This window comes from Tachypleus tridentatus, chromosome 1 (genome assembly GCF_004210375.1).
Source record: "Tachypleus tridentatus isolate NWPU-2018 chromosome 1, ASM421037v1, whole genome shotgun sequence".
Lineage (NCBI taxonomy): Eukaryota > Metazoa > Arthropoda > Merostomata > Xiphosura > Limulidae > Tachypleus > Tachypleus tridentatus.
In genome coordinates, this window is record NC_134825.1 from 101,054,014 (window position 1) to 101,072,027 (window position 18,014).

Genomic DNA, 18,014 nt, shown 5'->3' on the forward strand with positions numbered 1-18,014 from the left:
GAATTCGTTTCGTAGTTTAAGATAGCGCGAAGTTGTGTTACAGAAAAACTTTTTTATTTATTTTGTTATTCCTATTTATAAATTAGACATTTATCTAATTAAATAAATCTTTATGTTTAATGCATGTATTTGAACACTAATATTTTTAATCAATATAAATGTACACGTATGATGAAAATATTTTTCTGACAACTTTATAAGAAGAGTAAGAATATATTCTGGAGATAACTTCATACACAATAAGACACTCAACATTGCATATGACCTTCTAGTGTTGAATGTGGATTGGATTTTACTTTATTCTCTTGTATACGATTCTTCTGATTGTTTTGCCTACCGAAAATGGCTAATAACCATTTCAAAATATATATATTCAAAAGATACTTTTAGATATAATTAAACGTTTAAAATTTAAAAAAATCGGATGGTATAGTTGAAAACAAGGAAAAGGAAATAATATTGTATGTCATTGTTGAAAGCGAATTTTTTGGAAGGTAGAACAATGTATAATATTCGTTAATATTAATTATGTCATCACTTGAACAGTTACGACACAGTCAGATTGATTGTTTTATGAATGTTTGTTAGACCGTTTCAGAATCTCTTAGTATATTTGACAGTATTTGTGTCACTACTTTTTTATGAGCTAACTATTCACTAACGAGATTCATTCACATCTGAATTAGTAAACATATATACCCTGACAACTTTATTGTAAGTAGAACAGAAGTAATATATGAGTTGAAAAGGTTTTGAACAACAGGTTCTACCCTACACAGATTTGTCTTTAAGCTACTATTTATCGATAAGTGATAATGTGGCGTAGTTGCAATAGTCAGCTTCTCATTTTATATGGGTGAAAATAACCTTTGTAAAAGGTGTTTTTTTTTCCATTGACTCATCCTTGACAAAACTATTACTTGTTTCAGAATGCTTAAACTAAATACTTCAAGCAAAATAGTTGTTATATTTCTGTTCAATTAACAACCACGCAAATAAATCCTAGAACCTATGGTCCTAAAAAAATATGGATGAAAATACTGAGATAAAATCGAGTGAAATCTGAGTTCCTAATTTCCAAAAGGGCAGTTATGAAATCTCATAGAAGATTTATCACCAATTAATTGAAATTATGACTTAAAATATGATGCAAGACTTTTATTCATAAATTGTTATTAATTCAAGATAGGCATGTTCATAAAACGATGAATGTTATAACATGGAACATCAAGCATAATCTGCTTACGAAAGACATGAAGTCAAAAATCAATTTAAATTGATAGATTTACAGAACTGAAGGAAAGCTAAGTTAAATGTTAAAATATAGATTGATATTGTAATAGGTTTTGTTGAAGTTTACGGGATAGTTGATGTTTAGGTTTTTATATCTTTTCTAGTTTTACAAGAAAATATATTAGTGATATTCCTAGTTCTGAGCATTGAATGTGAAATATTGTAATTGATTTTAAGTTTGTTGACATTAATACCTTGGTGGTAAGTAGAAAAACTGAGAGACTTAAAATAAACAAACATATGTACTTACTCTACTTACATTTTTAAAAGCTTTTGCTAAGGTGTGTCACGAAACAATGGCTACGAAATCACTTTGGTAGGAATTACAGAATGACAGTTAATTAGATTGTAGTTGGTTAGATAGAAAAAGGATAAAAGTTATTATTAATATAGGCCTGTAAAACTGAACCCTTCTTTCTGTTGGATTACCTCAGGTATCAATGTTTGAACCTTTCATTTTTCATATTTACGTACATTAATGCTATTTATTGGTACATGATTAGTAAATGAGTAAAGTTTCTTGATAACATTAACCTTTTGGGTAATTCCAGCTGTACTTGGGATATGGATGTATTATAGTGTCATGGACCAGTTGATAAGTTGGAGAAATATTTATCAAATAACCTTTGATTATACTAAATATGAAATAATGCAATTTGGTAATCATAATTTGGATCAGATGTTTAAAATAGATGTTAAACTTTTCCATAGCATGATTGAAGGAAAGGATTTTGGCGTGATTGTGCACATGACGGTTTAAATGTTTTATTACCTATAACTTTTAAGTTTTCATCGACCTGCCCAGCGAATTTGCGATAAACTAAAATCGCTGTTCGATTCCTACTGTAAACACTGTATAGATAGTTCATGCTTTATCTTTATGTTTAGCAACAAACGGTCTTCTCAAATTATTATATTTCTGTGAAATAAAGTTAAGTTTGTGGCATGTTGAAATATTTTTGATATTTTATTAGAGAAGCTGCTAAAGGTTACAGCCATCAGTGTATTTTCTTTTTTTGCGCACAGTTAAAAATAGCGAAAAATATCCTTGTAGTATCTTATCCGGTAATATTGTTTATCATGCACGCCCATTTTGTGATATCTGATTTATTAAAATGATTTGGCAGTGTCTATTAGGAAAATATATTAACATCATTGGAATTGGAGCACGTGCCAGAAATATAGAAAAGTATTCAAACACGAAGATTTCCTTGTCTGTTAATTAATTATGCTTGCTAACATAAGCAGAAAGTGTGTCATCTGTCCATGTAAAGTTCTTTATTTGGTCCTAAAAGACGTGTTGCTCTATGTGAAATCTAATATAAGTTTGGATTCAGTAAGCTAAAAGAAGTCCACAGAGGCAAAATGTTTACCAAAGCTTGAGTTTCAAGCCAGCGGAGTGATACACCAAAAAGCGGCTATAACTAATTGTTTTCATAAAATGTAGTTTTCCTAAGTGGTAATTAGGCAATTTTTGCCAAACGTAATTCGTCATACTTAAAATCGTATTTCCGGCTACTTTTTTATACAAATTAAATAATAAATGCACTTTGCAAGGACGTAATTCAAGACTTTTAATAATTTAATACAAATATTAGATAATGACATAACAAATTTTTCATGCACAAATTTCAAGCTTGCTGAGCGAGCTAGTGAAGAAAAGAGATATTGTTACGCTCATCACTAGACCCATATTGAGTGATTTTCTCGTTGATGAGAAGTAATTAATTTCACATCAAGTCAAAGTACTTATTATTATTATTAGTTTCTAGATCCTCCTTGCTTAGACTTAAGCTTGATGGAACCTAATTAAATTATTATATGGAATAATAACATGAAAAACTACATTACAGCTCTATCTCCTACTTAAGTCCTTTAATGAAATAGTGGTAAACTTGCAGATTTAAGACGCTAAAATCGGTGGTCCGATTTTCTTTGTGGACCTAGCAGATAATTTAACAGGGCTTTGCGCCAAAACGAGCAAACTCCTACTCAATATAAATAGATTTAAACAGAGAACTAGCAGGCAAGAGCCAGCTGAAGTGGAAAACAGACAGACGCACACACGAATATCTAAATCGCTTAAAATTTGTTGTTAATTACAAAGCTAAGCCACCTGGTGAGAATTTGAAGAAAGAATGTTAGAACTTGTGACAAATTCAGGACAAGCTACACCCATGGAGGTCTGAACAGACACGTCGCATTGATTTTTCTTATATACTCAGAATATCCAGAACTATTCTGTGTCTCAATACACCTGTATCTAACCCTTTTTTATTAAAAATTATCTGAAAAACGATGCAATACCTCTTTTATACTATATTATGTTCTGGTTGAAGCTCTGATCCATTTAAAAGCGAATATTTCGTGTTCACAGTAGTTTCTTCGGTTCCATCACTGAAACAACACAATCATAAATTGTAAACAATAAACAAAAATTAATGTAAAAGGCTGAAAAAACAGCAACAGAAAGTGATTCAAGAAAAAAAGAAAAACCAAGATAAAATTTCTGTATGTACTAGTTTTTAACTCTCTGTTGATTTTCGCAGGTCAAATCAAATCAACCAACAAAAGGCTATTTTAAACACAACATCTCTTCTAATCTCTAAATAAAATACTTTAATTAATTAATTACTAATTTAATTACTCATTTTTTGCCCTGTTTATAAACAAATATTCAATTAATAAGCCTTTTTGCGAATTTTTTTTTGTGTTGAGTGAAAATAAAGTTTCCTGCGTCACAAATACGTAATCAGAACAGGATAGTTTTTGTGATATTTATGTTGAACATTTGACATAGAGAAGTAGATGATTTATTGGGTTAATTTATCGTTTTATTTTTCTTGGCCACTAGATGGCAAAACAAGGAATTCAGTATCTCGTGAAACTACTCCTCACCACACTTGCCGAGCAGTCGGCCGGCTTCGTGTAGCGTTAGACTGTACTTTAATCAAAACGTTGTGACACACTAGAAGAATTTTGTCATTCGCCTGTTTTCGCTAAAGTGAGTATTAAAACAGATATTTATTTAAGCAAAGTGGTTTATTACAGATTGTAAAAAATAAGCGCGCTGTTTTCATTTTTTTCACTATAATCTAATACATTTATATAGAATAGCACTGAATATATCTTTCAGTGTTAAATTTAATTATGGTTTACTATCTCTGTCTATAAGCGCTTAACTTATGAAACAATGTATTCTAATCTTCATTAGTAAGAAAAGTATACTTAAATAGTTTTAATGACTACCAGGCTTATTTTTAGTTTTTCTCTGAGTGACTTGCTCTGATGGAAATTAGTGCAAAACGTTTATCCATCTATCTACCTCACGAGATGATTTTTCCGCATGAACATTTACGTTTCATTTCATATGTATGAACTAACATGTTTTGTAGAATATTTTAGCCTTACACAGTGTAAGAGATTTAAATTTTACCCACTAAATAAAATTACAAATTTAATAAATGGAAACCAGGGGCGTAGATTTTTTACACCCGATGGGGGGAATGATTTTTGCAACCACTTGTGTGGACTGTTCAATTTGCAAATTGGTAATCTCTGATTACGTGAACCTGAAAGCTGTAAACATGCAGTCACAGAGTAATCTTGTTGCCACGATACTTGCATGTATACTTAGGCCTACTGACTGATACGAACTATCACTTAGATCGAAAAGCTTAGAAGCACGCCTATATTAAAGATGTACATTTCGGCTCCTGAAAAAGCCTACATCTAGGCCTAATTATGTAATTCGATTGGTAAGAACACGAGAATCACAAGAACAAACACACAATTTGTAGGCCTGTGATGCAATAAAACAATTCAACAGACCAAACTGCAGGGGGGGGGATGATTGTATGCACCATACCCCTCACCTAAAATGAAGGGAGGATGTATACCCTCCATCCCCCTCCAGGATCTACGCCTGGAAACATTGAAATCATACTAAGTGTAGGAGATTTAAACCTTGTTCAGTTAACGTTCTCGTTATTTTTTATTTTTGAAGTCATATCGCAAAAGATAGTTCTCTGTTCGCTCATAAAGCACTGGGAGTTTATAACTTGTTCGACTTTCTCTGACTTTCATATTCCTTGTCTTCTGAATATCTCTTTGAAACGGTTTGTTATAATGTTCACAATTGTATTTCAGATACGGAGATAAAGCCAACAAATCATCCACAAAAAGCCACTAGACAAATGAATGATTAGGTAAAGTGGCATTTTCCTCTGCTTGTTTCAGGTTTATTCGAATTGCGGGAACTTAATTATTCAAAAGGTATTAACTTTTTTATAGTTATTCTAAGCCGTACAACTTATCCACAACATAATTCTTTTCTTATTTTGAACTTCAGTCAGTTTATACATCTGTATCAAAATTAATATATGTTTTCGTTGTTAAACTGTATAAGCCATATATTTAAGCCTCAGCGACTGAAAAGGCAAGCTGCTCTTGCACCTGCGACTGGTTGTCCGCATGAACAGCTGCCACGTATAACGTACATAGTAGTGTACAGATATCTATTATTGTTTTTACCGAATATAACAACTAACGAAAGGGATAACCTTTATTTACTGTTAGTTAGATCAAACAAAAATGTTCTGAACTCTGGTGTTTAACTGAATATTTCAAGTAAAAAATCCCAGAGAAATATCTTCAGTTTATATAGCACATGTTTACGTGCTCCACACTCAGAATATTTATAATGGAAGTCTGAAAGTTATGGATGTATGCCTCTTTATTTAAACCTTATCCCATTACCTAAAGTATACAGTAAACTATGTATATATTTTTATATAAAAAACAGAGTAAACTCTGTAGTATTATCTAACGCGCACAGTAAACTGTACAGTAAATAATGCTAACTTTGCTAATGTTTTCAATAAAAGTTAAAATGTATAAAGTTCAACGATGTATGACTAGTGTTATTTGTCGTTTAGCTCAAGAAGTATTTAAACCACCAGGAGTTGATTACACATTTTCACTGTTAACTGACGAAATATATCCAACATTAGCTTTTTTTTCATGTAAAACAGAATTTTCCAATTACTCTAAAATTCAGGGCTCACAACTCATTATGCAGTTTTGTAATCTATCCTTATGTTTTTAAGTAATAAATAGCACATTTTTTTGCCGAAGAATGCTGTTAATACAGTTTCAAGCAATATGAGTCCGCAGACATACCTCTGTGCAACAGGAGGGGCATTTGAGAACTTTAATGGACTCCAACTGTCCGTTGAAAGAAAACAAAAGACAACATTTCGGCTTCTACATTGAGGACTTTCTCAGTATAGAAACACCATCTCCTTTTCTACATCTACTCTATATAAAGTTCCACTGTAGAAAAAAAACCAAAAACCTGTTCTGAAAAAGTTCTATTTTAATTTAGAATTCCACAAAGAATGGAATGATCTAAGTTTTTTAATGCAGAAAAATAAACTATTAGGAATTACTTAAAGTAAACCAGAGGCACTGCAGCATTATCTAACATACACAATAAACTGTGTAACATTATCTAACGCACACAATAAACTGTACAGTTTTATCTTATCTACATAATGACCGGTATACTATTATTTAATGTATACAAAAACAATTTTACTGTTATCTAACGTATGCATTAAATTGTATAGTATTTTCTAAAGCACACAAAAACCTGTACAGTGTTATCTAACGTATGCAATAACTTGTATGCTGTTATCTAACATGCACAATAAAGTGTGTAGCTTTATCTGACGTACACAATAACTTGTATGCCGTTATCTAACATGCACAATAAAGTGTGTAGCTTTATCTGACGTATAACTTGTATGCTGTTATCTAACATGCACAATAAAGTGTGTAGCTTTATCTGACGTACACAATAACTTGTATACTGTTACCTAACATGCACAATAAACTGTGTAGCTTTATCTGACATACACAATAACTTGTATACTGTATGTAACGCGTACACGAAACTGTGTATATAACATACACGAATGATCTTAACGTACCTGAACATTCCTTACTTTACCTAAAGATTAAATATTATTTTTCATATATTCTACGTAATTTAAAGTAATTTGTTGAAATTAAGGGTAAACGACTGTTAAAGTATTTCTACACAACTGAATATCTATTATATGGGCCCAGCATGGCCAAGCGTGTTAAGGCGTGCGACTCGTAACCTGAGGGTCGCGGGTTCGCATCCCCGTCGCGCCAAACATGCTCACCCTTTCAGCCGTGGGGGCGTTATAATGTGAGTCAATCCCACTATTCGTTGGTAAGAGTAGCCCAAGAGTTGGCGGTGGGTGGTGATGACTAGCTGCCTTCCCTCTAGTCTTACACTGCTAAATTAGGGACGGCTAGCACAGATAGCCTTCGAGTAGCTTTGTGCGAAATTCATAAACAAACAAACAACATCTATTATATGCCTATCACGAGTATCATAAACCTAAAAACCTGCCGATATGCCACTGGAACAAAATAAAACAGAAAGTAGAGTTTCAATTATTTTTTTGTTTGTGACTTAAACGTTTTAATGCGTCAATTAAGGAGTAAACTGTACTCTTGCACTTTTCACAATAACGTTAATTTCTAACATTTTACATATTTTTTCGTATCTAATAAACCCTAGAAAAATATATTATTCGTACTTCATGCTAACCTGCTAATTTCTAGCCACGAGTAAGAAGTAATTTGATTACATGGATCACGTAATTCCGGTACTCTGTCTATACAGGTAGTAAATAGTTTATTCAGTCGACATTCCACCAGTCCATCTTCTACCAGTAGTTATGTTAGAAATTTAGTAAAGTTAAAAATTTACGAGTGAGTCAAAGCCACTTTGGAAAACCGTAATATAGTCAATCTCCTGCATGCTGCCACATTAGAATGCGGTAAGAAAGTGCATATCTGCTGGCTACTTAAAAATCTATAAACAAGTGAACCAATAAGAGCAATAACGATAGAAACACACGCGTGTTTCTTTCTTACCTTCCACCACTTTAGAACCTATACACAATCACATTTTTTTCGAAGGAAAACATCTAGAGTAATAATAATAATTCATGAAATAAAGCAACCGAAACTGGTGACAGTGATGAATATCCAATGATAAAATATGTTTCAAACAAACTACTGTGTTACAAATCATGAGTAAGTCCAATATTAATTAACCACCATATTACAAGTCTATCAAGTAATACAACATATTAATTAATCACCATATTACTAGTCTACCAAGTAATACAACATACTGTAGTTAATAACTTTTAAACCATGACTTTGTCAAAAATGGTGACTAGCAGCTCTGTTAGACACTTTATAACTACTCAGTATGATAGAAATCTACGAGTTAGTCCAACTGTAACAAGTCACTGAGTTAGAAATCCACGAATTAGTCAAACTGTTACATTCCGCTATGCTAGAAAGTCGTAGGTTAATCGATCTGTAAATAGCCACTTTGTTTGAAATATATGAGTTAGTATAACTCTAAATAACCATTGTGATGGAAAGATGTAAGTTAGTCTAACTGTAAATAGCCACTGCATTAATAATTCATAAGTTAGTGTGGCTGTAAATAACCACAAAGTAAGAGCTCCATGAGTTATACCAACTGTAACAAACAACTGTGATAGAAATTCATTAGTTAGTCTAAATGTAAACGTTCACTATTTTAAATATTTATGAATTAGTTCAATTGTAACAAGCTACTGCATTAGAAATCCATTAGTAAGTCCAACTGTGGCTGACCAAAAGTAACAAACTACTGTTATAGACAGTTATGAGCTAGTCCAGGTGAGAAAGATAAAATTGATAACCCATAAACTTCTAACGGCAGAAAGATGAAAATAAGAAAAGGGAAAATAAAAAAAAAAAAAATTTTAGCATTTAATAGGGAAAGTATGAACACTATGAAATGAGCCTAAATACTAACTGGTCAAAAGATTAAGACCATACCAAAAAGAAGTCCTAAACAGGGTAGGAAATGCCCAACAAGAGGTCTCAGTAGTGAGTTGCACGGCCGTCATTGCGAATAACTGCAAATATTCGCTTTGGCATGGTCGATACAAACGTTTGCAGAAGGCTGGCTAGAATGTTATTCCAAGTGGTGAAGATGGCTTCACGAAGATCATGCACTGTTTGGAATTGACGTTTATTTCTATAGACTTTTCTTGCCATCCATCCCCAAACATTTTCAATGGGGTTCAGTTTGTGCGAACACGCTGGATGGTCCAAAAGAATCACGTTATTCGCCATGAAAAAGTCTTTTGTCCTGCAGGCATTGTGGATTGCATCATTATCCTGCTGAAAGATCCTGTCATTTCCATACAAGCGAGGACCTTCAGTCAATAAGGATGCTCTCTCCAACATACCAATGTAGCCAGCTGCTGTTTGATGCCCCTGTATAATCTGAGGCTCCATTGTTCCATGGAAGGAGAAAGCACCCCAGATCATGATGGAACCACCTCCACTGTGTCGTGTAGAAAATGTCTCCAGTGAGATATCCTTATCGTGCCAGTAACGTTGGAATCCATCTGACCATCCAGGTTAAATTTTTTCTCATCAGAGAACAAAACCTTCGTCTAATTTTCTACGTCCCATGTTTGGTGCTTCTCAGCAAAGTTTAACTGAGCTGTTTCTTGGTGTGGAAGGAGGCGTGGCCTTTGAAGACGTTCACGGTTTTTAAAGCCTTTCTCTAGTAGATGCCGTCTTATTGTTCTTGAGCTGCATTCTACTAAAAAGGTTTTTATTTTCTCTTTTCTTATTTTCATCTTTCGAAGATCTAGTCAAAAAAGTAGTTGAGTCTAACAACACAAAATGCATATTTTTTCTTTATGTTCATTAGCCTTAAGATTTTGGCCAGCAATATATATTAGGTAGTCGAATTGTAACAAGTCACTCTGTTAGAAATACACGAATTGATCCAATTGTAGATAGCCACTAACCTTTCAGGTATAGGTAATGTCCTTTGAAATATATCAACATGTTCAAACTAGCGATATGTGTATCTTATCTAATGAAATAGATCATGAAACACTGATACTGACGTCGTATGTCTAACTGGTTTACTTAGATGTTTCATAAATTATTAAAATTGACGTCACGAGCACAGCTGGTTTAGTGAGATGCATTGTAACATGGAAAATGTGCAATCATGAATTTTTTACGCTTTATTGAAACGAATCGTAACATGCTATGACTGAAGCCTCCATTCTAACTAGTTTAATGACATTGAAATAAAAAAAGGTTATACTGAAATTTTGATTCTTTTTTCATGGTTCATGAATAGCTAAGTTTTATTATACGAGGGTTGTTCAAAAAATACGCGGACTGTTTGAATTGCGCGGCTCCAGTTGGTTCCAGGGGAATTCGCTTGGTGTCGCTAGGTTCGCACAGATCAGCTGATTACGACGCCATTTCCCGATTGCAGACATCTTCATTTGTGTATTAGCTACGCGGTTTTAAGTGAAATGCGATTTTTTCGTTTGGCGGATTTCAGAATGAATGACCTGAAGGAGCAACGACTTGCTGTGAAATTTTGTGTTAAACTTGGAAAATCTGCGACTGAAACTTTTGCTATGCTTAACACGGCTTATGGTGATGTTGCTATGAAGCGTACGGCATGTTTCAAGTGGCATGAACGTTTTAAGGATGGTCGACAGTCCATTGAAGATGATGAGCGTCCTGGACGTCCTTCCACGTCAACTGACGACCCACACGTCGACAAAATCAACACCCTGGTGCGGGCAAATCGACGTCTGACTGTCAGGGAGCTTGCTGAAGAGTGTGGGATATCAGTTGGATCTTGTTACGAGATTTTGACCGAAAAATTGAAGATGCACCGCGTTGCTGAGAAATTCGGCCCTCAGAACGCGTGAGTTTTTGGCCAAACACTCGATCACTGTTCTTTCTCACCCCCCCTACTCATCTGACCTTGTTCCTTACGATGTTTTCTTGTTCCCCAAACTCAAAAGACCCTTGAAAGGAAGAAGATTTGAGACGATTCCCGAGACTAAGGCAAATGCGACGAAGGAGCTGGAGGACATTACAAAAGAAGCGTACCAGGACTGTTCAACAAGTGGAAACACCGTTGGGATAAGTGTGTGCGTTGGGGAGGAGAGTACTTTGAAGGAGTCCCAGACCTGTAACTTCTAAATAAAGTACATTTTGTTTTATGATGTCAGTCCGCGTATTTTTTGAACAGACCTCGTATTACTTCTGTTTTTTCACTGTGTGATTTTACATACATATAATTGCTATTGTACATCGGGTTATGATGAAACATGAGTTTTCTGTACGAAATAGAGATTTGTCAACAACTAATATTCATGATGTGTAAATTAACCATAAACTTGACATTTATTTCCAAACTGAGAAACTTTCGTAAATATTTTGAATTGTATACGTATTTAGTGGTTTTCAATTGTCATAGATTTACGGCTGCAGAGAGTTATGTGTTTTATTTGTATAATATAACTTAAAGTGAATACTCTATAGAATAGTACATTTTGTTATTTTAAGCGTTATTAAACTAATTGTTTAAAGAAAAATATGACATGATCCCCTAAAATAGTGACAGCCTGTTCTTTCTAACCAATGATGAAGTTATTAAGACGATGTTATCATTTTCGCTCACTGCATAAGTGACGACGTCATCATCTTTGACACAGGTTCAAGTTCATATGCTTCTACGCATTAGTGTCATTGTTTCGTTAAATTAAAAAAAAAAGCAGTAAGTAATTCATTTATTATTTTTAGTTGTAGCTAAAATGAATAAATAGATAAATGTTTGTTTTTGTTTGTTTTGAATTTCGCGCAAAGCTACTCAAGGGCTATCTGTGCTAGCCATCCCTAATTTAGCAGTGTAAGACCAGAGGGAAGGCAGCTAGTCATCACCACCCATCGCCAACTCTTAGGTTACTCCTTTACCAACGAATAGTTGGATTGACCGTCACATTATAACGCCCCCACGGCTGAAAGAGCGAGCATATTTGGTGCGACGGGGATTCGAACTCGCGAACCTCAGATTATGAGTCGAACGTCTTAACCCATCTTGCCATGCCAGGCCCATAGATAAATGATATAAAGGTAAAATAGTATGTTTTTGTGTATTGAGCATGGTGATTGATGTTCCCCAAGATATATTAGACAACTAGTATGTTCTGTATGTAATTGTAATAAATTCTGATGGAAATGTTTACGTAAACAAAACTTTTTTCGTGCCTTTGATTTAATTGGTGTCGCAAAATAAACTTATCACTGCTGTTATATAGATCAAAGTTGGCCATTGTCGACGATTTGAAGTATCCGTCTAACATATAGCAACAATGACCAGACGGGTATTATGTGAGTCATGAATGCTTGTCATGGTGGCCTAAAAAAACGTTCACCACTTTGTAATGTAATCATTCATCATGGCTATCTTTTTGGTATCCAAGTATAATTTCAGTCCTTCGTAAGTATTTTGGGCCTTCTGGCAACACTTTTTGAACTATGACATCATGGCTGCTTGTCATGGCGGCCTAGCAACGCATTCCTGTCGTTGGAACTATGACATCTTTATCTTTGATATCATTCCCTCTTCCCCTCTGCCTCCCCTGAAGCAACCAGTCGGCGTGAGGCGGCATTCTTTGGCCTCGATACTTTCTCTGTAACTACTACTTTTTCTAACTTACGAAGAGAACAGTCTGAGTATCAACTTAAATGGGTATTGGATGCCCTTGCACTGGGCTCAGCACTGCTGACTTTGCTATAAAACACAACAAGAAATCCTTCACTAGTCGCAAGTCCTTGCTGGTTTAAATATGTTCATCATCAGCGTGATCTATTAACCAATTTATTGCATCTTGTTGCATCTTTCATTTATTGCATTAGCCAATCTCCTTGCATGATGTCAGATATATTGGGCTGTGAAATTTTAAAACATAGATCAGAACATATAACGACCACGGGTTACAAACGAGCTTCTGGTAACAGTCCTTTCTATAAAAGATAATAAACTACGTATCTTGAGTTAATTCCACAAATCTTTATTCTAGATTTTCCTCTTATTATTGTTTATTGTTGATAAGGAGAGTCAATGTGGGATTATATCTAACTCAGCACAAAAGTAAAAAGCTACGAAACTCCTTCAGGCTATTTTCATGCTTAGGAAATCATTCTCCTTTTTTAACTCGTATTTATTTTACTTGGAAACATAATAACCCATTAATCAAACTACAAGCTATATTGTTTTCAGGCGAATAACTGAATTTTACGAACAACAAAAAGAAGTACTGTTTTGAGAACATGTTCTGAAAAAAGCTTTCAAAAATAACTTACTCTTATAGCAACAAATCTTATAAAAGTATATTAATCTCAACACACAAACCATATTTAAAATAATTACATTCGTCAGATAGGTGTGTTAGTTGTAATCTTACTATTGTCCTTCTGTAACTTTTAGATCGGTCAGTTTTGAGTATTTAGTAAATAGTAAAATTTCCACAGCAGAAACTCCATTAAGTAAGAAGCATTCTACACACATAGAGAGGCTTAGACATGACCTAGTGATTAGCATAGTTATGTATCAGAAAGTTTAAGGTATTAACCGTGATATGCCACTGAACCTGTTCCATATTTTCAGCTGTGGGGGTTTATGAATGTGTCAGTCATTCTTGTACTTTGTTAAAAAGTAGCCATGTACTCTTTACTGATTGCCTTTTCTCTGACAGGCAGTTCAAAATTAGGGAAAACTATGCCTGAATGTATTATTTTTTGAAATGTAGTTTCAATATTTTTCACACTTTATGTGTAGAACAAAATAAATGTGTATTAAGAGTAAATTACAAATAAATAGTTAACATTTTGCGTAATACTACTTTCTGCCAGGCAGATTTACATGGGTTCATTAGTTTTTTTATAAAAACAAAAGATTATTTTGTTATGAATGGATTTTTTTTTATTAACGCTAGCAATAACTTTAAGATTGAAATGTATCAGCCGATGACTCCGCTGGAATATCTGAAGGTTTATAATGCTTAGAATTGGGTTTCATACCCGTAATGAACACAACAACCGGTACTGATTCAGATACTTTAATATAGTGTGCTTACAAACAATTAGAGCGCGTATCATACAACTTCACAGAGTTGCCTGAATAGAGCAAAAATTAGATGTGAGAACAAATTGCATCAAACATAAAAATGTGGGGATTTTGTCTGTCACTATATGAAAATCTGTTTGGTATATTTTCATATCAACAACCATCCAGAACTGTAGTTAATGTTTTTATTGAAACCAACCTGACATTAGATGAGAACAGTAGCTTAATACTTAACAGATTAGTTTTAGAAAATAATATACTTTTAAAAAATTAAAAATTTAAAGTATTGCCCAATAAATATGCAAAATAACGGATAATTTTCAGCTTTATTACTAGAAATTTGAAAAGCTGGAATGTATTTCATTTCGATGTTGTTAAATAATTCCGCTCTGCCTAAAGATCAGTGTAAACTCTGATGATTTCAGGGTTATATGACAGTAGTATCAAGAATTCTTTAAAATATTTAAAAACAGCTCATGTAGTTTTCAGATTTGTTTTCGAAATTCTCCTCTTTTTTACACCTAACTGTATTTCGGTGTCGTTACACATGAAAATTGAATGATTTATTATTGTCAGACTAAACGAAAACACGTTTTGTACAGTACATTTGATTCCTAAAAGTCGTTTTGAAATTGGAATAATAATAGTATAGTGAAAATGTTTAGGGGGTGGTTACACGAATCCTTTACAGGAAAGTTTAATATTACGTTTTATTTGCATTTTTCTTGGTCGTCTCACGGGGATAAGATGTAAATTTTGACTTTACAATACTGTAACACAGGATTTGTTTTCCTGAAGTGAACAATGTGTGGATGGTCCATTGCGTATCTTTGTGCAAAAACACCAACAGCAGCAACAATTTTGAATGGTTACCTCAGATAATCAGGTAACACTACACAAAGGCTATCTATATACTCTTTTTAATTTTCAATTGATAGACAGTTAGCCCACAGTAACAACCGCTCCTATAATGGAATAGTGGATTTGACCATCACTTTTATAATTTACCCATGACCTGTAACGGATTTACCGTTACAGACTTATTTTAGTACCTCTGCTTGTTTCTGAATAGTTTTCTTTTTTCATGTGATGCATATTCTTAACTGTGTATTTTTCTCGAAACTTGTAGAGAAATCTTGAAAGGCAGAGACATCAATAGTTGTTTACGAAAACATATTAGATCATTGTTGCCCAGTGAACTTTGGTGAAAGTTCTTGAGTCTTGTGAGATTTGTATAAAAGGCAGCCAGCCGCGAGACGGAAGAAAAGAATATTATTGGACAGGAAGCTATAATTGCGATTAACGTCTACTAATCAGAAAACAACAGAACTGAACCAGGAACGTTATATATTTTGAACATTATAAACAGTTTAACTTCAGTGAATTGCTTCGGATGTTAGTATTTCTACGACGACATTAAATATCTTTGCTGGAAGGAGTCAGCTTGTACCAGGTGTGAGGCCAGCCAAGAAAAGGGGCTCATGTCGAGATCTGAATCAGAGACAAAATTCGAAATAAATTCAAATCATGATACAATTTATATTTTTCAATGCCAACAAGATTTAATCAAGTCTGATTATCAAGGTTTCCTTCCTCGAGCGACTATAAAAATATAACAAAACTGAATTTTAGAATTAAAAGCGGAAAGAGAAAGCAAACGTCTCGAGACCGAACAAGGTTAAATTGAAGCCCAGAAAGAGATAGAACATCCCCGTATGGAAACTGAAAGAGAGAATAAACGTCTCTAGGCTGAAGAACCCTGTGCTGAAACCAAAAAAGGAAATTAGGCTGAAAGAAATGAAAATTAGACTCAACTTCGAGCGGCTAAGGTAAAATGACAATTTTGAGCTCAAATTGATATATTAAAGTATTTAGCGAAAATGAAGTTGATAAATATTTCCAAGCTTTTGAAAAAGTTGCCCAAACCATGGAATAATGGTCATTACTGTTACAAAAAGTTTTGACTAGTAAAGCCCAAAAAGCTTTTACTGTGCTATCTCTAGAAGATTTATACATTACGATAAAGTTAAGGCGGCTGTCCTCAAAGCATACCAATTGGTGCAAGAAAGATAGCTAAACTTATATGGAATTCGCCCACAAAAATAAGAGGTTTATTTCGATTGATGGTGCAATTCTATGGATATTGGTAATAGTTTCGACAAATTAGGACAATTATATGTAATTGAAAAATTTAAACGCTGTACAACTGACAACCTCAAAACTTATTTGGGTGAAAAGAAAGTTGAAACACTACAGGAAGCAGCTGTCATTTTCGATTATTACACTTGAACACGTAAAACTAATTTTCATTAAAATATTTTTTTTCATCTCAAGAAAAATCACTATCTGTACAATTCGCGAAAGTTGGATTTTCTATAAAAATATCCAACTGCTCTAGTTCAAAATCTTATTACAGCTGGAATAAAACTTCATTAAATCATCAAAACCTGTCTGTTATTTTTGCAAAAACAAAACATATTATGTTGTGTCCAGTTGTTATTAGTGGGGCTTGAAAAAGAAATAGAAAAGGGGCAACAAACAAGTGTGTCCACATATAGACGTAGTTTCTCCACATATAGACGTAGTTTCTCCACATCACCTAATGTTGTTGATTTGGTCTGATAACAAGGCTGATGTAGTTAGGGAGGAATTTAGACCTTTTGTGTTTATTGGTTCTGTGTCATTGACAAATGCCACTGCTTATCCCATAATCATACATAAGTTACGTGATAATGAGGCTGCTCAATCATTGTTGTTAGAAAGTGTATTGCTCTTAGATTAGAGTTCTGCCACTGGTGAGTCTGTTATGGTTCAGGGTATTGAAAGTGCTTTTATTAATGTTCCTCTTCATAACATTTGTTTAAATCAGTTTCGAGACCAGTTATGATAGGAGGAAGATGTAGTCTGCCAATTTAGGGTGTATCATTATTGTTGAGAAACGATTTTATTAGGGAAAAATTGTTACCGAACCCAAAATGGGTAGCGAGCCGATCACTGTTTCATCTAAGGATAACGTTTTTGTAGAGAATCCAGAAGTGTACTGTTATTTGAGCTAAGGCTAATAAATTTAGCCAAAAATAATGATATACAATTGTTCAGAGGGCCATATTATAGATTTGTCTCAAACATTTTTTGGATCCGACATAGATCTTGTGAATAATTGTTCTACTGACAATTCTCTGAGTGGCAATGATGGACGTGAGAGATACAGTTCACCTGGCGAAGTTTTATTTACTAAAAGCAGCTAATCTATGAGCAAGAACAGGACCCACAGATCTCTTCAGTATTTAAATATGTACTCCAAGCAATGAACTGGAGAATGTTCTAGATGTATACTTTTGCAAAATTGGTGTGCTCTTGAAAAAAATGTAGACCACCGAAGGCACCAGCTTCAGAGGACAGTGTTTTACTTTATCAAATCGTTAATTCAAAAGCATTTCAATTTAGTTTTATAGTTTTTATCTTGAAACATGGTCGATGTGTGCTACCTCGACATAAAGCCATGGAGATTATACATAGAAAGAGCTGTTTTTTATTTAACAACTGACATCAGTGTAGGCAGAGAGAATATGAAATAAAAGTGTTAAATATTTTTTGTTACATATAACAAGAAAATTTCTGTTACTTCTTTAAAACCTATCCTAACTTTCAA

At 33.8% G+C, this 18,014-nt stretch overlaps 1 protein-coding gene across 5 annotated transcripts in view; it reads left to right on the forward strand.

The window, feature by feature from the left end:
• Positions 1-4,180: 4,180 nt before the first annotated feature.
• LOC143256978 (protein turtle-like) overlaps positions 4,181-18,014 on the forward strand; it is a 68,603-nt gene continuing 54,769 nt past the window's right edge. The window contains exons 1-3 of one of the 5 annotated variants that reach the window (XM_076514991.1): positions 4,181-4,297; positions 5,443-5,568; positions 15,492-16,191. The gene's annotated coding sequence lies outside the window, so the exon portion shown is untranslated. The remainder of the gene's footprint in view (positions 4,298-5,442; positions 5,569-15,491; positions 16,192-18,014) is intronic. The other 4 variants (XM_076514983.1, XM_076515002.1, XM_076515012.1 and 1 more) reach the window with 4 other exon arrangements.